The following is a 21,529-nucleotide window of genomic DNA, read 5'->3' as shown; positions in this document are numbered from 1 at the left end:
TGGTCAGCCGTTGGACTCACTGCATACACTATAAATGTATAGCAGACCCTCTCCTTTCTAATGGGAACATGTTGTACTTGTTACTGTGGCCCTGCTCTGTGTGTCTTTAAATTCTTAGTGCGGTTTTTCCTTAAATTGGTCAGCCTTTGGACTCACTGCATACCCTATAACTGTATAGCAGACTCTCACCTTTCTAAATGGAATTTGTCGTTACTGTGACCCTGCTCTATGTGTCTTTAAATTCTTAGTGGGGTTTTTCCCAAATTTTGGCAGCCCTTGCAGTCACAGCATGGGCATTACCACCCGCTCCATTATAATGGGAACATTTTTTTTACTGAGACCCTCCTCTATGTCTTTTCAAATGGGTATTGGGTTGCGTCCAAATTTTTGGCAGCCCTTGCAGTCACTTAATACGCAATAACAGTATAGGAGACCCACTTGTTAATAATGGGAGCAACAAAGCATAGCCGGCTGATGGCTCTCTAACAATAGCTAGGGCAGACTGCTGGCATTTTAAGAATAGTAAGGGCTGTTTGATGGCCCTATAAAAATACGCTTTATGACTTTCAGAGTCCCTCCATCATAAATGAAACAGGATGTGTCTGATGATGTGTCACACACCACATTGCCAGATAAGGTTGTAAAATGTTAAAATGACATTTCCCGGTGAATGCATTTGTCTTAAAAAAAAAACTTAGGATCTTTCTTTAGTATAAAAAACAGTGTCACCAATTTAACCTCAATGTAATCACATTGTTCAGCTCATGCACCTCCTCCTCCATCTCTGAAATGACTACATCAGTCACAAGCTGACAGCACTGCAGCACTGCCTTGACAAACCGCCCAGCGCTGCAGAGTTGTTGAAAGCTTTAACACCACAGCCTGATCTGTGGCTCTCACCGCTGAACATACAGCCAGGCATGTTCGTGTGTGACAATGGGCGGAACCTGGTGACGGAGAAATGACAGCCGGGGTAGATACGGTTTCCCTCTATGCCAGTCCTTTCACCGAGCTAAAGAATATGGCTGTGGTGAAATACAACTCTCACTGAGAAGCTGCATCAGATTGAAAAACATTGTGCCCACCAGAGGATTTGATTCTGAGGGCTAACCTTTCTCACCCGCTCAAGATCCCCATAGCAGCTGCAAAGTTAGCGCTATCATGAACTCTCCTGAGGTAAAAGCCAAGGCACACCAGAGGATTGTCAGGTGGGACCGTTCAACCCTGATGAGAAGCAGTCCTTGCTAAGAAAAGTGTGTGAGAAGGTTCCCAGATACTCTATTTTTACTGAGGAGGAAACACAGGCAAACATGGGGAGAACATGCAAAGTCCTTGCAGATGTTGTCCTTGCTGGGATTTGAACCCAGGATCCCAGCGCTGCAAGCCTTCAGTGCTAACCACTGATCCAATGTGCTGCCATTCACCCTCTAATATCTAACAGGCTGGAGAAACTTGCACCTACTGCCACTCCATCTTCAGCTCCTTTGTGAGAAAATGTATTTGGGCAGCCACTCAGTCTACCAAATAAAATTCCTGAGAAGGAAATTGGGGATGGATTCGCTACTGGTACTGGGGGCACTACTAATACCATGGCATTGTACCATCATTTGCTGGAAATATTCCAGGCTGGTAGGAGGCAAGCAAATTCCCACAGAAAAGTACCAGCAGTAATGTTCAGGCCACATTTCAAGTGCAAGCAGCTTTAGAGGACTTCCTGGGAGAAATGACACGCAGGGTAGATACGGTTTCCCTCTATGCCAGTCCTTTCACCGAGCTAAATACAACTCTCAGCAAAAAAAGTTGTGGACTGGCTCCATACCGTCCCTGGCCAAATTCACCTGTCCACGTGTTTGTGGTTAGGCGGTCCTTCCCAGTAAGTGCACGGGTAATGTTGTGGAACCCGTGCTTGTGGAAGGCAGGGGCGATACCGGGAAATAGAGTGGTGGCTGGGAACAGAGTATAGACACCCGGACGCCGCCGGCATTAAGTTGTGAAAAGCTTCTGCCTTCACGAGCTTAAAAGGCCATATTTCAAGTGCAAAGAGCTGCCCAGAAATCTGGCAGTTTAGTGTTGCGGCCTGTGGGTGGCTGACTGGCTGCATACTTGTACTTGCATTCCAAGTAACATAAAACTAAGCAGATGGTAGCCTCTATCATCAGCATGGCCTCACCTCGGCACTATAAACTCTCCTAAAGGAGAAGTCAGGGCCCGCCGGAGGAGTCTCCAGTTCTCTGGTGGGCACGTCCAACCCTGCCGCAAAGCAGCCGTGGCTAAGAAAAGTGTGGGGGAAGGTTCCCGGACACTCTATGGCTGCTTTATTAATGTGGATCGGCCATTCTTATGCATGTTATTTCTCAAAATGCATTACAGATCAGGCCATTGTCCAACTCTGTATTCAAGACATTAAATGTGCAAAGAAAGATGTGTGTGTGTCAAAGCACCACCGACAAGTGCAAGTTGATGTTGGATGGGCTGCCATTGCTTCTGCGACAAGCTCATTTACAGGACTTCCTGGGAGAAATGACATACAGGGTAGATACGGTTTCCCTCTATGCCAGTCCTTTCACCGAGCTAAATACAACTCTGAGCAAAAAAAGTTGTGGACTGGCTCTGTACCATCCCTGGCCACATTCACCTGTCCACGTACTTGTGGTTAGGGGGTCCTTCCCAGTAGGTTAACTGGGGAGGGCACGGGTAATGTTGTGGGACCCGTGCTTGTGGAAGGCGGAGGCGATAGCAGGAAATATAGTGGCGCCCGGGGACCGAGTTTGGACTCCCGGCCGCCTCTGGTATGAGGTTATGAAAAGCTTCCACCTCCATGAGCCTAAAAGGCCACATTTCAAGTGCAAGCAGCTGTCAAAAATTTGGCAGTATAGTATTGCTGCCTGTGAGTGGATGGGTGGCTGCCTGCATACTTGCACTTGCATTCCAAGGAATGGGGTAGGGACAACTGAACGCTGCAGTGGGACAAGGACATGGACAGTGATTGTTGCAAGTCTGCAATGACAGGTGCATGGCGGGAGGCATCTTCGCATGCGCCAAGTATCACTTATGATGGGCACACTTTTAGGCAGTGACCTGGGAGTCAGAGATGCTTCCAGAGGTCTTCCCCATGCTGTCCCCATGTCTTTTCAGCACTGTATGCATGTGTCTGATGATGTGTCACACACCACATGGCCAGATAAGGTTGGAAAATGTTAAAATGACATTTCCTGGTGAATGGATTTGTCACCGTTCAAAGCAATGCAAAGGTGCAAAAACGCATCAAAAACGCTACGTGTGAACATAGCCCAAGTTGTGGAGGAGTATTTTTGTTTTTGGTTATTTATTTTGCCTTATATACAAGTCATTACCCTGGAAAGGAAGTTCCTTAACATATTTACCAGGAAAATCCATTTTGGTTTCGTTTTTGTATGTTTTATTGTGAGTCCATAAAAGTGGCGTAATACTCTGACCACGTTGCTGACAGCAGTGATCTGGGAGTCAGAAATGCTTCCAGGGGTCTTCTCCATTCTGTTCCCATGTCATTTGAGCACTATTCCCTTCGATTTGGGCAATTTTTAGGCCCTCTGCAGACCGCCGAGGGGAGCCGCCTGAAAAATGCTCGAGTTTCCATAGACTTACATTGGGCTCGTTGCTCGGGTCGAGCACCCAAGTATTCCAATTTGCTCGACCCGAGCATCGAGTTCCCGAGCATTTTAGTGCTCGCTCATCACTAGTCGTGACCATCATGTTAAATATATGGTCACACAAAGAGGTCAAATAGCCCCTCCCTCATCCTCCCTCCAGTGTTTTTATTAAGGACCACACAAGTATGAATGCTTCAAATTATATTTCATCTTATTCAAATTAAATGATTTTTTGGATAACTGAGCCAGGGGGGGAATTATCCGTGCTGTTGTGGAGGGTTATTAGAAAACGAATCACCGGTAAGTCTAATTCTATTTTCTACAATAACCCCCCACAACAGCACCAAAAGGAGGAGTACCAAAGACTCATGTTTAGGGAGGGACAACGGCCTGAAGCACTTCCCGCCCAAAGGCCAAGTCTTTAATGGACATTAAATTAAGTTTGTAATGCTTGGTGAAGGTATGGACCGAGGACCAGGTAGCTGCTCTACATATGTGCTCGAGGGAAGCGTTAGCCTTCTCTGCCCAGGAAACGGACATGGCTCTAGTAGAGTGCGCTTTTAGTTTCTCTGGTGGTGAGAGATTTTGGATCTGACATGATTCTACAATTGCTTTCTTGATCCAACTAGCAATGGTACTGTTACGCTCATGCCTGGACTGACTGGCATGAGCGTGGCTAGCGTGGTCCCACTGGGCCACGAACCGAGGAGTGCCTGGAGGGGCGTGACTAGGGGCCTCGCCAGATCCGACCACGAACACATGGTGGTTTAATCGACTCTCTGGTCCGAGGAGGGACGTGGGAGGTGTCCCAGGTGCTACTCCAGGTCAGACCCCGGTCACAGCTGTTGACCCACACCGGGGAATGCAGGAACCAGCAGGCATGGCTGATATGCAGACAGGTGGGTACTGGCAGGCACTTCGATCTGTACCTTGAGGGTGCTAGGTCTAAGGCCCTCTTGTAGGAAATCCAAGATCTGGGTCATGTCAGGATGCTGAAGATCTGGCGTATTTGGTTTATACCATGTTAAGAAGGTCTTCCATATTTTGCTGTATATGAAGTTTGTTTCCTACTTCTTTGTAGGGTATGAATTACTCGGTCTGAGAGTCCTTTGGCTTTCAGAATTGGTAACTCAGGCCAGGCCACTAGATGGAGGTTCTCTGGATTTGGATGGAGTATTGGACCCTGATGGAGAAGGTTTTTGATTGCTGGCAGAATGTGGGGTCCTTCTATGCTTAGACTGTTTAGTGCTCAAAACCAGCTACTTTTTGGCCAAAGTAGAGCTATCAAGATTATCTTGACATCTGTGGTCCATACTTTCTGTAAGGTCTTGGGTAGCAATGAAATTGGGGGAAAAGCACAAGCTAGATGGAAACGCCACGGGTGAGCGAATGCATCTATCCCCATGCCTTGGTATTTTGGCATCTTGCAATAAGGTCCACCTCCGGACGACCCCATCGTCTGGTCAGCATGTGGAAAATGTCTGAGTACAGTTCCCATTCGCCCGGATGGATATTCCTTCTGCTCAGAAAATCGGCATGGATGTTCTCTGAGCCTTTTATGTGCAGCCCTGATAAGGAACGAAGATATCTTTCTGTCCAGAAGAATATTCTTGTTGAGATACTTTTTAGATTCTTGTACCTTGCACTCCCTTGATGGGAAAGGCGAGCTATGGTAGTCATGTTGTCTGAATAGACTTTTACGTGTTTGCCCGCAATGATTGGAGCCGATATTTTGAGTGCCTTCTCCACTGCCTTTAATTCAAGGAAGTTAGAGGAGTATCTGCTGGTCTCTTCTGTCCAGACCCCTTGGAAGGGGGTATGGGCGATGAAGGCTCCCCATTCAGTCTTGATGGCGTCTACCATGACTGTTATCAGAGGGAACTGAGTCCATGGAACGCCTGTTCTTAGGTTTCTTGGGCTGAGCCACCATGACAGGGATGTCTTCACATAATGAGGGATCATGATCTTCCTGTTTAGCGAGTCTGGGGATCCGTCACACTGTGCGAGAATATAGATTTGCAACACCCTGGTGTGAACCTGAGCCCAGGCTACAGATTGGATGCAGGCTGTCATGGAGCCGAGGGATGACATGGTAAATCTCATGAACACCTTGTTCCGGGTCTTCAGATTCGATATCTTGGATCTCAAATGTATCTGCTTGTCCCTTGGTAGGAAGGAGGTTTGTCTGGCGGAGTCTAATAGAACACCCAGGAATGTTCTTTTCTGTGGCAAGGACCAGATTTGATTTTTGATGATCTATCAACCACCCTAGGGTGGTCAGAATTTGGATCGTTCTTTGCAGATCTTCCTGGAGTGATACCACCGAGGGACCTACTAGTAAGAAGTCGTCGAGGTAGGGAATGATGCAGATTTTCTCCTTCCTGATAGAAGTCACTACCTCCGACATAATTTTGATAAAAATTCTTGGTGAGGATATTCCGAACGGCAATACGCTGAATTGGAAATGTTGCGTCTGATCCTCTTGAACCACCGCAAATCTTAGAAATATTCGGTATGTTGGATGTATAGGGATGTGGTAGTATGCGTCCTGTAAGTCGATGATTGCAATCACATATTCTTGTCCCATCAAGGGAACTGCTGCTTTGGGAGAACAATGAGGAGAAGAATGCTCGGTCCCAGCTGCCCAGCTTAAAGGTATGCTAGGTGTCTGCCGTCGGCACAGAGAACCCTGAATGACTTCTTCATCCCAATAGGGGCAGGAAAAACACTGGAGGGAGGATGAGGGAGGGGCTATTTGACCTCTTTGTGTTTCCTGTCCCTATTAGGGTGGGGTGACCATTAAAGATTGTTTTGATATACAAAAATATAAAACAATCAAGAAACATTGCTTAACAAGCCAAACTATAAAAATATGATGTTATTTAATCTGTGGAGTGAACAGCACATGGAAATGAAAAAAAAAACAAATGCTAAAATTACACCTTTGTTAATCTGCCTCCCAAAAATAGAATAAAAAAGATCAAACAAAATATGAATTCCCAAAATAGTCTAAATGAAAATGTAAATTCATCCCACAAAAATAGGCTTATACACATTTCTGAAAATTAAAAAAGAAAATTTGGCTTTCAGGATATGGCAACTTACACTGCTGTATTGAGGACTCTAGTTGTATTTTTAATATACAAGGTACTGCATTCATTATTATCATTAATGATAGCTGTCTGCTTGCAAAGTGATCCTAAACATTTAGCAGGATCTATAGAAAGATCATTGGTATAAAAGATGTCTAAGGACTTGTGGTGCAAACTGTCATCACTGATTATATACAATATTCCCAGCTTAGCTCAAGTTTTTAGTATATTTTCTCAGACCCAGCATAAACGCAATTCCAGTTCTTATAATAGTTATTTTTATTTTCAGTGTATAGAGTAACATAAATATTTACTATCTGTCAAAAAAGGATATACAATTCCATTTAATTACAAGACACTCTTATAGTAATTTATCATGCAGTAAATATTCTCATTAACATTTCATTCAGTGTGGTGTGCACGAAGAGAAAAAAAAGCCCCCTTGAGTCAAAGTTTTTATTACAAATTCTGGATCAGCTCCTCAGAAAACACATAGAGATCTATCTTGCTAAGTGGTAGAATTGAAATTATGAGGTTGTTTAGAAACGACTAGCAATTATTCAGCATTTTTGTCTACTGGGAGCAACTATGAAAAGTAAAGAATTCAAGGAAAACTAGTAAAATTGATGAGGGTGAAGCATACATTCATAGTTCTGTAGAATTCATAGTTCTGTAGAATTTTACATTTGATCTTGCAATATAGCTTCAGTATGGAGCAGAAACATTTACATTTGTTAGATACAGTGACACCTTTTACCAATTAGCTCTTGGAGAGCTTATTAACAGAAAAGTTCACTTTTTGTTCCTGCACTGTGGATGTTCATTCAATTTGCTCAATGAAAGACATGAATCAAAATGACCTCATCATATCTGGCTATGTGTACGTGGATGTTAAATGATGGTAACCAACAGACTGTACAACAACACTGCAACAGACTTTCAGATTTTTTAATTCTAAAAATGTTCCAAAACCATGAAACGATGGCTTTTTGTCAAGCAGTGGTAAAAAAAATGATCCATGTTTCGAAACTGGCAAGAGGTTTTGTTTGTTAAAAGAAAATCTATAGATTTTAACAACCCTAAAAAAAGGAATTCATATTTGGGGATCAGCAACCGTTTTGCTGCTTGTAAAGAAAAATAAAGTAATGACTTATTAACTAGCTTTGCAAAAATTATCCCTAATTTGGGATTAGCACTTGGTTCACTGTTTGAAAAGAGAGGAAGCAATGGCTTCTTAAAAATCCACGCAAAAATTATGTCTATTATTTGGGATCAGCAACAGGTTTGCCATTTGCAAAGCCAAGAAAAAATGTTTTTTCTTCAAACCATTCAAAAATGATAAATTTTTTCTGGTAACAGGAACATTTTTGCCATTTTGAAAGGAAATAAGCAATGACTTCTTAAAAAGCCTTTCAAAAATGATCCCTTTTCTGGGGGTAATTTCAGGTTTATTTGCCCTGAACAGGGTAGAGTTCCCAGCAGCAACACTGTAGAGCATAGCTATATAAGACAATGAACAAGCAAGAGATGTGTAGCTGTCTTTCAGCAATAGCTGCAGATGTGGCAGTGGTACAGTAAAGAATATGACGGCACAGGCAAGAAGATGTCTGCCAGTGTAGAGCCAGCACTGGCAGCCCTAACGGTAGTAGTATAGTCTATCTATAAAACACAGTAAACAGGCAGGAAAGGAGTGTCCCCTACTTGGCTGTCTGCTGGCAGTGACAGTGATAGCGCCAGGCGCCACAAATCAATAGATATATAAGGAAAAAAAGGGAAAATTTCAGCCTACCATGCATATGCCATAAGGGTCCACTGGTGCACGGAAATCCTTGGTAGCAAATCCAGGGATGAGAAGCAGTAGGAAGTAGATGAAAAAAACTCCTGCACCTTCTCCATATCCATCACAAGAAATGTAAAGTTAAAACGTCCATTTTATTAGTTCCATTAAAAAAGCGCCATATGTAAGGCAGACATTACGCATTTCGAACCAAACAGGGGTTCTTAATCATAGGTTCCATTGCTATGATTAAAAGACATATATATACATATGGACTGAAAACAAAAGAGAAAATAGGGTGGAGACAACAAAGAACAGGAAGTTCATTAGTGAATGAAAATCCTCCTGAGGATAATTGCTCAGTAATATGCATAAATTAAACTTATGTGCATGGTATGCTGGCAAATTAAATACACCATTAGAAAAAAATTATCAAAAAATGTACATTAGATCATTGCGAAAATTGAGACCATTGGGAATGCGAGAGTTAAGTTTAAGAATCCATGAGGCTTCTCTGGCTAGGAGAAGCTTGCCTCTATCTCCTCCACATATTTGTCTTTGCACCTTGTCTATACCAATAACCTTAAGTGTGGAAAGATCACCACAGTGAAAATCAGCAAAATGTTTGCTGAGCCCTGACATGGAAGACTCACTGCATTAGGATTCGGAGTCGCTCCAGCAGCATGCTCTGCGATGCGTCTTTTGAGCTTGCGGCTAGTGCAACCCACATAAAAATGTTTGCAAGATGTGCACAGAGCTTGATAAATGACATATGTATTAGAGCAATTAATAAAGTGCTTGATATTATATATTTCGCCTGCACTGTCAGTAAATGTCTGGGTCTTAAACATAAATTTGCAGATATTACACTTGGTGCCTCCACATTTATAGGATCCATTAATATGAAGCCATGTGTCTGACCTTAGGCTTTTGGTGGACAAAAAACTTGGAGATAATAAATTTCCTATATTGGGGGATTTTTTAGCAACAAAATTAATTCCTTCCTTAAGGATGCTCTGAAGTGCTTTGTCCTGATGTAATATACAAGCATATTTCCTAGCCTGATAGTCTGTACTATAAGCTGTGGAGAAAGTAACTTGTTGTTTATTTCTCTTACATTCTGTGTTATTCTCCAGTAAAGATGCTTGTGTTTTGTGAAAGGCTATATTACGGGCTCTGCAAATATGTGCATTTGAATAACCTCTATGTTGAAATCTACGCTTCAGTTTGTCACATTCATGAAAATAGCTCTCATCCATAGAGCATAGACGTCTGTCTCTAATGTATTCACCTAGTGGTAGGTTTTTAATAGTATGTGCTGGATGACAGCTGTTTGCCATCAACATCGCATTGCCACTGGTTGCTTTTCTGTACAGAAATGTGTGGATGCAGTTATTGCTGCTGTCTTCAGTTAAATATACATCCAAAAAGGCGGTCTGATTTTGACAGATGTTAATGGTAAATTGTAAATTAAATGTATTGTCATTTAAAAACTGTAGAAACGTGGATAGCATATAAAGTGCCTCATCATCAGGGGTACGCCAGATCATGATGACATCATCAATATATCTGGCATACCACCTGATGTAAGGCAAAAAAGGATTGTCAAGAGTGTGAATATGAAATAATTCCCACAAAGCTACATATAAAATAGCTAATGATGGGGAAAAAGACGCACCCATGGGACAACCACAAATTTGAAGAATAAAATCTCCATTAAAGTAAAAAAATATATATTTTCACGTAAGAATCACTCCCACGTCTTCTAGGTTCTTTCTCCTAGTGATGTAAGTGTACACACTCTGTAGGGTGTTGACATATTGGGTCACAGTCTCCCCCTCCCTTTGTACCTGTTGGAACAGTCGCATCCTTAACTCTGCCACATTAGTAGGGTCCCCATGCATTTCTTCTAGGATCCGTACCACCTTTTCCACCATATTTCGGTCAGTGGGGGAGCGAAACATTACTGACTGTCGAGCTTCTCCTTCTAAAGCCAGCAAAGCTATCTCTGCTTGCATATCGGGGGTCATTGGGTGCATCAGTAACATGCTCTTAACCCGTTCTACCCAATCCCATAGTATCATGTTGTCTCTGGTAAACTTTGGGAGATTATTCAACATGGCACCCAGGGGTATGCGAGCTGTAGGGGCTCTCGCGCTGGCCTGGTCTGCCACGCCTGCAACTGCGTCTGGGGACGACATCCTGCCGACTACGCCAAATGTTAAAAGGCTCGGATGCCGCACGCAGAGAGTATGGCAGAGGTTTAATTCAAGATTTGGTTTCTCCACGTAGGGAGTGAAAATTTAAGTAACACAACAATAAAACAGTAAAATCAGACAATAAACGATTGTGGTTTAACTATAACATGGAAAGGATGAACAATACGGCGCAGTCCCAAAAGTTCAGGCTGAATAAGAGAAGGTAGATTACTGGAGGCTTGCACTTATCTGTCCTTTAGCGATAACTACGTCCGTCTTCAGACACTCACTCCGGAGGGTGTCCTTTTTCTGGTGGCAGTGGGCGATCTCAGGTCTCACCCACTGGGCCCCCCCAGTCCTTTTGACCACATGACAGCGGTCACGACTCCTTTAAGAGCCATAGCAAGCTCCTCCGGCGTACAACAAACTGCGTTAGGATCACTAATCCCGGGTGCATCCTCACCCGTAGGTTACCGTCTGTCTGGAAAACTGTGATGATGCAGGTAACTGAACGATCACTTTCTGTAGGCCCGGTACAGGCCCCTTGTTTTGCGGCAAGCTGTGTCACCCGTTCGTCCGTCACCGCAGACAGGTCAGCACGTCTCTATTTCACCAATGACAGAGCAGCACGTCTCTCTCTCGTTGTCGGCAGGTCAGACTGTTTCTCCCCAACTGCCGGTCTGCTCTCCACAACCAACTGTCTCTTTCCCGCGAGCCCAGACACCTGACTTCCTCTCTTCCGTCCCTCTCCTCTGTCCCCTAGCACTGTCCAGGAAGTCCCCCTTGCACTCGTAATCCCGTCCCCTGGCAACACAGGGCAGGACGCTGGCAGTTCCGGCGCAGGAGCTCCGCACCTGTCCCTAGGCAAGTCTTCCTTCTTACACTATCACAAGAGATTACAAACTGTATGAGAGAGAGAGAACCCTGCTAACCATAAGAGCTTACACAATACTGAAGCGAGAGACTTACCCAGTGACTCTGCTGTACAAACTATGTTCCACTGGGAACCACTGATTTCTGATTGCCCAGGTACTGACCACCACTATACAGGGAATGATAATCTTCTAGTGTCATAGCTGCAGGTCATTATCGGGAAGACCACAAGGGCCCACCAAACGACATTAGTCTGATCTCTGATGCTAGGAGGCAAAGAAATCCCGAACAAGCCACGTCATTATTAGCCACACGGACTCACAATTATTAAACCCTACAAAGCACCAATTAGAGTTATACAGGACCGGAGAATAACTCATAACAATCAAATAAATTCATAATTTTATTAAATAACAAACTTACACTAATGGACATACATTTAAAAATTCACCATGCTTATTAACATTGGCATATAAGGAAAATTCCTTTTTTTTTTACATAAGGCATCAGCAACAGTTCACGACAAAAACAAGAGGATATAGGGCGAGAAGCAATCAAATCTGAAAGTAATTTGTAGGACTCTATTCTGGTGCCACTTGTCATATAGAATATCTATCTAAGTTCCACATTCAATCACTATATCTGCTGTCATAGATCAAATGACCTCAACAATTGAGGCTAACGGTCACGTGTATGTATCTAATAATATTAATTGAAATGCAATGTGCAAAGTGACCCATCAACCTATTGTCATAGCCATCCGATACTACGACAGATCATAGTGACAGCATGACATGCCCCACAGTATAAGATCCCTACATCCAATAAAGTATGATCAACTGATCAATATGTATTGAAGTAATAACCTCCTGTGAGGAGATAAATATACATGGGGCATGAATTAGAGGCTGTCCAGCAATAAACTGGTCTAAAACCTGATCTCTGATGCTTCAGCAGTTTGGGAAATGATACCGGGCAAGTTTTTTTTACTGAACTACAAATCAAATCTACGTGAATTGATCCAATTATCTCTAGTGTTAAAGGACAGTAGTTGTGTAGAGTGACTAAGGGGTTTGCACTGTCTTTAGAGAGTAATGAACTTATTTACTGGTCACATGACTTGGTAATGGGACAGTTTTGGATCAGCGCCATAGGCATCCATATGTCCTTTGGTAGTGTTCCTTGGAGTGTAAAATTAATTTTTTCATGACAGTAAAGGTCAAAGACACTCAGTCTCCACAGACAGGCAAAGGAATAAAAGCTCTACAGTGAAGATAAATGCCAGCTCCATAGTCAGTAAGCACTCATAAGCAAGTGGGTAAGCATTCACTATTTGGCTATGTGAACACGATGTGGAAATTCCTTGCAAAAAACCGCATGGGTTTTTTCCTCTCCCTGGCAGAGAAAACGCATGTGGAATTGATATGCGTTTTTTCTGCCAAGGAGAAGCATTTTAGCATTTTTACATGAGTTTTAAGCGTGCGCATTTTCAAGCACTTTTCAGAGCGATTTTGAGCATCACTTGGAAAAGGGCTTGACAAGTTGGTCACACAATATAAATCCATGCAACAGGCATGGATTTATATTGTGTGACCTTAAAATAGTTTAAAAAAAGGAATTACAAAGTAAAAAATATTCATACTCACCTTCCGCCGGCCCCCGGTGTCCTCCCGAAGACGATGCGCTTTCCTTGGCTCCCAGCAGTGATCTGCAAGGACCTTCGATGACGTCATTTAGTCAGCTGATGGTCACGCGACCATTACCTGACCGCTGACGTCAGCGCTCGCGTGACCATCAGCTGACTAAATGATGTCACCGAAAGTTCTTGCAGATCACTTCTGGGAGCCGAGGAGAGCACATTGTTGCCGGGAGGACACCGTGAGGAGAACTGGGGCGCCGGAGTGGTGAGTATGATTATTATTTTTTTTTTTACTTTATAATTCTTTTCTAACTTGTAGGTATGATGGCACCGGGGTCGGATGAGAGTCTCCTCTTCTCCAGACCCGGGTACCATTCACGCATTAAATCATATAAGATCTGCATGACTACATGTAGTCATGCGGATCTAATGCGGTCCAATGCAAGTCAATGGCAGCGATTTCGCAGCGGAATCGCACTAGAATTGGTCTTGCTGTGGTCTTTACCTCAAAGCAAATCCGCAGCGGAAATTTTCGCATGATGTGCACAGCACATGCGGATTTGCATTGCAGACCAATTACAAGCGATTTTAATGCGTTTTCATGGCAAAAATCCGCCTAAAAAATGCATTAAATCCACATTGTGTGCACATAGCCTTAAAATATATTACCCTGGTGCTTAGTAAGGGCCTCAGTGAAGCATGAAAAGAGCCCCAGTCTGAGTCTGTAGACAATGCCTTGAACATTTTGGCTGCGTTAGAGTTGTGCAAAGTAACACACACTCATGACCCACATCCTGAATTTAATATTCGAACATTTCAATTAAAAATGTTCCACCTTTAGAAGTGAATATAGCCAAGAAAATGTCAGCGTATTTCAACTATTCTTTTTCTAACTTCCAAAAGTAGTCCAAATTGCCTAATTACCATTACCAATATAAGCTGTGCTACCTGCTTTGTTTGCAAAGCTGGTAACACAGATGCCTGCCGACTGCACGCCTGACCAGCAGACCATTCTGAGATCCCCTCAGAGCTAACACTCCCCCACCCCTGCTCCCAATAGGCCTACAAAAAATAGCCAAGGCTGCAGCGACAACTACAGTATCTTTGATGTGATGGATCAGATGTTTTAACTGCTATTGCGCCAACCTTACACACTGCAGCAAACAGAGATGCACTGGCTGAACAACCACATTTAGCCATACATAGACTGTGTCTTTTCTCATGCAGATAACCCTAGCCATAATCCCATAGACTTCTATCCCATAGGTAAGCAGATTAGATCAGTGGCAAGAACTGGCCCAATTTGCTTTCAGCATACTTTCACGTACTGCTTCCAGTGCAATGTCAAAGAGGGTATTCAGCATGGCCGGTGTGTCTTTGTCACAACTAAGCAAACTGGTCCTTGAATAATAAATAAATCAGCGACACCATCAGATTGTCTGACTGTCTTTTTCTGTCTTCCACATACTTTTCTGCTGCCACCAGTGCCGATGGTCCACACTCAGCCAGTCATCTACTTCCTGTCCATTACATCTTGTCAGTACTGTAGTGCTGCTGATGCTAGGGGCTGCCATTGCTGGCCCTACACTGTTATACATTTCCCTGTCTGCCCATCTTAATGCTCTACTTTGTGATTCCTGCCAATGCCACTGCACAACCTCACCAACAACATATCTTCTGGATGCATTCTGTGTTTTATAGTAATAGTTTGCACTGCTGATATACAGTGGATAGTACACAAAAATCAAACTGCTCACAAAATATGGATCATTTTAGGAAAGGCTGGTTGACAAGCCATGACTTGGGTAAACACTTAACATGTTCCTGCTCTCTAAAACAAGGGATGATTTTTCTAAGGCTTGATAAAAAGCCTTTTAAATTTAGTTATTTAGTTTACTGGTTTTGACAGTACCAAGTTTACCAAAGCTGTTGCATATCCCCAAAAAATAATATTTTTTTCACTACTAGTTGAGAAGCTATTATTTTTTCACTTTCAAAATTGCTGAGCATACCTGTTTTGCTCCTAAATAAGTGGATCATTTTTAAACGACTTGTCAAAAGCTTTCACTTCTCCATATAACAAAGGAAAAAGCTCCTAAAACTCCCCAAACAGGGATAATTTTTTTCACCACCCTATGTGAAAATGCCAGGGCCTATTCTCTTTGCACCACCTATATATAAGCACAAGAAAGCAGGTGTCTGACTCGAGAGAGATAATTTTTAGACCATTTCTACAGTTTAAGTAGCCTAACAAGTCTGACACTATATTATGTTCTTAAATAACCTGTTACTTACCACCAGTTACCATCCCTTTTCCCCTAGCCAGATAGGTCACTTGAACATTAATAAGGCTGTGGTTGTATTTAGGAGTTAAAAACGAGTTTAATATAGTCTTAGGACACCTCTGAGTGTTCTGCGCCTATATTCAGGGCATTTAGAAACTTTGCAATATTGAGATTTATTCCAATTTAATAGCCGCAAATCAGATTTTCTTACAATTTGGGGGTGCAAAGCCAACAATTTTTTTAAGCTTTGAATGATTTTAACCACCAAAATAGTTTACTAAATATACAAGTTTGGCATCACCGTATTTTTACTCACCTGAAAATTCATATTGCCAGGTAATTTTTACCAACAACCATACAACATAAACGCCACAAAAACAAAACCCCAAAACAATGGCAGAACAGCAGTTTTTCACATTTCTTCTTGAATTTTTCAAAATTTTCAGTACTTTATATGATAAAGTGAATTTTGTAATTTAAGCGATAAATTGTCACGCAAAAAATAAGCCCTCAGACACACTATGTCGATGAAAAAAGAAAAAAAGTTAAGACACTTGGAAGAAGCGGCCTAAAAAAATCAAAAGCACATAAATGAAAAATTGTCTGGTTCTTAATGGATTAATAAATAATCTATGGTATTATTAATCTATTGTTTCCCACAGATAGGGCCAGAGTACTACATGCTTCAAAATGATCTCAGAATTTATTATCGGCTGACAAAAGTACATGACAGTACAGCATTTCTGCTGAGCATTATATATGATTATACACTGGTATACATTGATTTTGGTGCCAACGATGTCTGAACGGTTTTATATTAAGATTATGTTGCTGGTTAAGAATATAACTTTGGTTTTGCCAGATTGCCTCTAGTTTCTGAGATATTTAAGAGTTAATTAACTACAGTAGAATTCTGGATTCAAAAATTCACTTTTATAGCATTGTAAGCCTACAAACTGAAATACAAGATAATTATATGGGATATTTCATTACTTAAGACACTGTTAAAGAGTCAAAGACAGACGAAAAGACCCAAAGCTATTGCATTTGTTTTATCACCGACAGGTCGCATTGGAGGAATGCATTATTTTCATGAATGAATTATCTCGAAAACTAGGACCAATTCAGAAAAATTCAGCACCCGCAAAATACCCTAAATCCATTCAAAAATGTATTTTATTTTGTACACCTGTGTTATATACTGATGTGCATATCCATATTGTACACTCTGCTTAGAAAAAGCACAAAATAAAGAGGTGAGTTTGCTAAAGTCAGGCAGAGTATTCACTGTTTCATAAAAGCTTCCATAAGTTTTTAATGCATTTTTTCAGTTTTGATATTTGCAAGAAGAGAATCTATACCTCATCCACATTGCTCAAGGTTTAGACAAAATGAATTATCTGACAGGCTAAAACACAGATTTCATCAAATCAAGATAGCATGCAATGAACTTATTGCTTCATTTTATTTGCCTCATTTTTTAGTCTGTACGGTAAATCACAGAGTGCAGGCTGGAACAATTGCAACATAAAACAGGCTGGCTTTCATATGTGTTGCCACAAACCAGAGAAGGTATTTATTAGATATGAGCGGACCAGGCGAAATTCAAATGCACATGTTCATGCCTTTTTTCCTGGTAAATTTGATTTGCGGGGAATAACTTCTCTGCAAGTTTAATGTCCCATATTATGTTCTGGGTTCTCTACAATCTCCATAAAATAATAAAAATATTATATAAAAAAAAATATATATATACTAATATCTTGGGCTACTTTGCTACTCACCGCTACCATTCTGGTCTTAGTCACATCTTTGAATCAGCGTTGGCAAAGGCAAAATCTCTGGGCCTTGGTTGCTAGACCTAGTTTTTCGCGTTACCTGGGCCTGGGAAAGTTCTGTGCATGCGCACTCAAAGGTCACAGCCCACTCAGTGACATGGGCTGAGACATTTGCAGATGCATGAGCAGAACCCTCCCGGCCCTAGCAAGTTTTGTAGCATCTACCTAGCGACTGAGGCCCTGGGATTTCGCCACTGCCAACACTGATCTGAAGATATAATGAGCACTGGACAGGTGGCATTGAGGACAGCAGGGGCTAGAGAGATAAGTATAAAACTGTCAATCAGCAGCTGCCATTTTGCTGAATCCATGTGGAAGCAAATTACAAAAAATCTGCATTTTGGTGAAGGTAAAGACACAAAAACTGCCGCAGATAAGTGCAGCTATAACCGGAAAGCATAAAACTCATAATTAAAAATATAATTTTATTGAGGTATACATATAAAAAGTAGACAAACAATAAAAAAATGTTAAAAAAAGCAGGAACCCTTGAGCTCCCTACACAATAGCTCACTGAACCAATTAATGCTAATAATGAGTCCGATGTTTAGGTAGGAGTATATCTCCTTACAAATAGCAATCATAGGAAATGCGAATACATAGGTTCAAAATCACATTAATAATGGATCCTTAAATATATAGAATGCTAGTGCAACTAGAGGATATTCATACCCAACAAGGGCATAAATACTGAAAAATAGTATTGGTAATAAATCCTTAATAATATAAAGTGCTAGTGCATATAAAGGATATTCATACTTGGTAAGTGTAAGATGCTAATGCATATAGAGAATGCTCATACATAAAAAAATAAATGTTGCACATATAGAAATACAAATATATATAGAGTGTATAAAGGAAGTTCAAGAATAAGGATATATTACTTGCCAGAGAAAAGAGCTTGTAGGGAACCACCCCGACGACGCCGTTTCGCGAGTGCTTCTTCTGAGGGGGCGTGTGTGTGTATGAATCCTGTCTGGTTTTAAATACATCTCAGCCAGCTGTCAGTAATAGAGGTGAGTGTTGGAGGGGTTCGGCGCATGCGTACATGTACAGGGAAGACCGCCGTGTTAAATGGACTTCCTGTTTGCAAGCGCTTGACACGCACGCGGTGAACCGCATGGCGTGTCTAGTGCGCATGACAGGAAGTCCGCGGGTCCGTACAGGCGCATGCGCACACTCCAAGAGAAAATCCCCATACGGAGATAGCGGTGTTGATAGGGGGCGGTACCCATGTATACTAAAAGGGAAATACCCAAGTGAATGCGGCGATGTAAGAGAGGGGCGGAGACCCAGATACAGGGTACGGACAAAGGGGAGAAAGAATATATAAAACAACAGGGGAAAGCGATGGAAAGGAGGATGACGGGGACATATCTGATGGCAGAAAGGACAGAAGAAAGGACAAAATGAAAGGAAAAAAGAGAAGGAAAAGAAAAGATGAAAATGAAAATGAATGAAAGAGAACAAGAAAAATAAAAGAGACTAAAAGTGGTAAGTGCAGAAGGGAGTGATGCTGGTATGTGAGAGTGAAAAAGGTGAAGAAAGTAAATGAAAAGTGTATGGTGAGAAAAGGGGGAAGAAAAGATGAGTGTGGGTGTGAAGAGTATAAGAAATAAGAGTATAAGAAAGTGAAGAAAAAAGAGATGAGAAAAGAGATGTGAGGGTCAGAAAAATGAAATAAGAAGGAGGGAAGGGGAGATGGAAGTAAAAAAGACTAAAGTGAAAAGTGATAGTGAACCAATGATGGTGAGACAACATAGAAATGGGGAGACAAAATTAAACAAAGATGCAACAATGGTAATATAAAAAATAGATAAATATACACAAAAATATATAATGGAATGCAAAAAAATACCATCCCTGAAAATATGAAAACATTAGACAAGTCCCATATATTCCAAAGCCATGAATATAATCATGTGTGTTCCCCAGAAATGTAAATCTTCTGTTATTCCTCCGTAGTCCGTCATCATGAAGAACAGGAGAAGGGCCAAAAGGAACCAGCCCACGTCCAACGAACAACCAGAAGAAGAATGCAGTCCGTCCACCGCGACACACTCAGGAACCAAGGTAAGAGCTAGGTGGATGCCAAGATGTAGAAATTAAAAACACATAAAACCAAAAACTAGACAGATAAAAGGGCAAAAGAACAGAAGAATGAAAATAATGAAAGAAGGATAAGAGACAAAGATAAAATTGAGGGTGGTGAGCAGGCACAGAGAAGAATCACAGAGGCCATGAGAGAGTAGGGGTGTTGGTAGGAAGAACGAATCCAGTAGAGAGCAGAAATGGTTATAAAAAAGCAGAAAAACCAAATTGTTCATTTAATCCTTGCGGGGAGACAGTACCTAAACGGAATATCCATTTACTCTCCAATTTAGATAGGGCCAAGCCCAGATTACCGCCCCTTACGCCCATGTCAACTTGATCAATGCCCTTGATTATCAAGCCTTTGGGGTCACTATTGTGGCACAATTTAAAGTGTTTAGGGAGGGTTCTAAGGTTAGATACCTCCTCAGCATGAAGGGATTTTTCAATGTCAAGTATATGTTCCCTGGTCCTGACCCTTAATTCCCGCGTAGTTAACCCAATATAGATTTTTTTACAAGGGCATTGTGCATGATAGATAACTCCTTTGGAGTTACATGACAGGGCTTTACGAATTTCATATGTTCTGCTGTTATCAAAGTTGCAGAAATCATTACTGGAGACCAGATTTTTACAGGCTTTACATTGGCCACATTTAAAAAATCCCCATTTCTTACCAACAGGCGTCAGTCTTAATGGACTTTTTTCGTAATAACTATGTACCAGAGAATCCTTAAGACTTTTGGATCTTCTGGCAACAAGGGCCGGTTTTTCAGGCAAGATTTTCCGTAGTACTGGATCCGTGAGGAGTATGTTCCAATGTTTATTTAGGATTGCCCTAAGTTCAGGCCATTGCATGTTGTAGTCAGATATAAATCTGACCATATGATGGTTATTCTCCTTGTTCCTTTTGTTTCCATAGAGCAATTGCTCTCTATTCGAGTTTTGTGCTTTTCTGAAACCAGTCATTATGTGCCTTTTGCTATAACCACGGTTTTGAAATCGCCTAGTAAGGTCATGTGACTGTTCCAAAAAAGAATCCTGATTGGAGCATATCCGCCTGAGTCTTAAAAATTGTCCCATCGGGATACCCCGGATGGTAGACGGGGGATGAGCAGAAGAGCTATGCAATAATGTGTTGGTCGCAGTTTCTTTCCTAAAGACATCCGTCATAAGGTGACCATCAGAGGTAGTTTGAATATGGATGTCTAAAAAATTGACCTCCCTTCCCTGTTGGAAAGTGAGTCTGATGTTAAGATCATTGTAATTTAGTTGTTCCATAAGTTTGCCTAGTTGTTCTTTAGTACCCTCCCAAATGAACCAGATGTCATCGATGTATCTCATCCACCCCTGTACGAGGTGGATGTCATCGATGACATCATCATGGAAGATACTCCGCTCCCAGGCCCCCAGAAACAAATTTGCATAGGAGGGGGCACATGATGCCCCCATGGCCGTGCCCTGTCTCTGTAAATAAATCTGCCGATTAAAGATGAACACATTGTGTTCCAGAACAAATTTCAATAGAACCAATATCAAATTGACCGTGGCCGGATCTAGATTGCTCTCATGTAGAAAGAGGGAAACTGCCCTCAGTCCATCTTCATGCTTAATGGAGGAATAGAGAGCCTCCACATCCGCTGTTACCATTACAGCTTCTTTTTCTAATTGTATTAAATCAATCCTTTTTAGGGCTTCGGTGGTATCTTTAATAAAAGATGGTAATGTATGTACCAAGGGTTGTAAGAAAAAGTCAATAATGGTGCATATAGATTCACAGAGGCTTCCATTGCCCGAAATAATCGGTCTGCCAGGCGGATCAATCTGATCCTTATGTACCTTTGGTAGTAGGTAAAAGGCTGGAAGTCGGGGTCGAGTTTTTCTTATGAGATCTACCACTTTTTTGGGAATAATATTAGCTTCCTGCGCCTTTTCAAGGATAGAAAGGAGTTGAGCCTGAAATTGGGAGAGGGGGTTAAATGTAAGTTTCTGATAACAGCCCGGGTAATTGAGAATTTTGTGGGCCTGTTTCTCATAACATTGTTCAGGCCAGATAACCACATTGCCACCCTTATCCGCAGGTTTAATTAGAACATTGGGCAGTCTT

Source organism: Phyllobates terribilis, unplaced genomic scaffold (assembly GCF_046119375.1).
Source record: "Phyllobates terribilis strain yellow unplaced genomic scaffold, ASM4611937v1 Scaffold_3__8_contigs__length_932513732, whole genome shotgun sequence".
NCBI lineage: Eukaryota > Metazoa > Chordata > Amphibia > Anura > Dendrobatidae > Phyllobates > Phyllobates terribilis.
The sequence above is the reverse complement of the archived record's forward strand: the minus strand, read 5'-3'. Positions refer to the sequence as shown.